The sequence below is a fragment of the Plasmopara halstedii genome (genome assembly GCF_900000015.1).
Source record: "Plasmopara halstedii genome assembly, contig: Scaffold_2683, whole genome shotgun sequence".
Taxonomy (NCBI): Eukaryota; Oomycota; class Peronosporomycetes; order Peronosporales; family Peronosporaceae; genus Plasmopara; species Plasmopara halstedii.
The window spans coordinates 264-2,036 of record NW_020189589.1 but is presented as its reverse complement, the minus strand read 5'-3'; positions in this window follow the sequence as shown (position 1 = coordinate 2,036).

Here is a 1,773-nt window from a genome sequence, read left to right as displayed (position 1 = left end):
CGGAAGCCGAACGGCAAGTGGCGTATCGTCCATGCTTACAATAAGCTCAACGCTGCCACCATTCCGGCACAAATGCCAATTTCTAGAAAGGATGTTCCTCAGATCAATATGGCGGGATGTTCGAAGTACAGTACACTCGATTTGGTAGATACTACCAATTTTTCATGAGAGCGAGTGACATTCCGCTGACAGCGGCGAGCACTCTGAGCGGCATGTTTTAGGAGTGGCGATGAGGATTCGAAATTCTGCATTTTCTAAGAGGATCACGACACGCCACTCAGTGGTCATCTCGGTCATGAGAAAACGTACAACTCTGTGAGTCACCACTATTGGTGGCCTAAGCTGTCCAAATTGACGAGCACCTATGTGCGCACGTGTGAGACGTGGCAACGGGTGAAATCTTCTCCAAATGAGGCTGCGCCGCTTGCCAGCTACCGGTACCCACTGGGTGCTAACAGTCCATGAGTTTGGACTTTGTGTCTGGTCTGCACGAAAGATTCGGCGGGCAACACGGGTGTCGTGGTATTTGTCGACCAGTTTAGCAAGATGGCTCATTTGGCGGCGGTGTTAGACAACATCGACGGAGTCGGTACAGCAACGCTGTTTGTAGATCGTGTTTTTCGACAACACGGAATCCCAGAGTCGATTGTCTCTGACAGAGACCCCGGTTTCACGGGAAAATTTTTGGTCGATTATGCTTGGCACCGAGTTATATATGTCGACAGCGGATCATCCGCAGACCGATGGTCAAACTGAAATGGTGAATCGCGTCATCGAAGACGTTCTTCGCAGCGTCTGCGCTGAGGCGCCGAGGCGCTGGAGCGCCATGTTATCACTCGTAGAGTTTATACTGAACAATGCAGTGCAATCGTCTGCCGGCTATACGCTGTTCTACGTGAGCGGACTGATCCACCCTCGCGTCACGCTGACGCTGCCATCCCATGGCTCAGGGTTTGGTGGGGGAGGAATAGCCGAATGGCTAGCTGATGTCAGCCCCCTCACCATCCACAAAGAAGCCGATGGCTTCTTGTCGAACAGACTGAGTGTCCTACGACACGTTCGCGATGCGATGGATGAAAGCCAAAACCTGCGGAAAGAATATGCAGATGCAAAAGGAAGAGGCAAAGTGGAAAGCTTTAAGGTCGAGGACCTAGTTTGATCAAATTTAAAAAAATCTGCCTACACATGCAGCCTCTGCTGTCTTCAGTACGAAGCTTCGTCCACGGTTTATCGGACCGTTTAAGGTTGCGGCCAATCGGGGCCTGGCGTACACGCTGAACCTTCCGAAACGGATGCGCTCCCACCCGGTGTTTTACGTGGGCCTTCTCAAGCCATACCGGGATCCGGCACAAGTGAACGCGGAAGCGTTGGCGCCGGAGTGGATCCCACGGGCCCGCGGCCACCCAGAAGTTGAACCAGCACCTGGTTCTGAGCACGAAGTGCAACAATCTCCATTTCCAATGGAGCCAAGTGCTCCACCGTTGCCTGCAGCGATGCATGCGCCTGCTCCACGGCTAGGAGTTGCTCCGACAGAAAGCGGTAGTCCTCAAGGCGAGGCAGCCGGCGCACGACGTGATTTAAATCGTCAAGAGCGTCCGCACAGCGATATCCTACTTCGGCATGACGCTCAGCGGACCTTGTCCTCAAGGGCTCGAAGAGCATCACGAGTCACCGCCCGTCACCAACTCTTCTCGGTGAGAACGGTGACGTCCACGATCACGTGGAACGTCTTGTTGGACGACGTCGCCACCAGGGTCAGACTCAATATCTTGT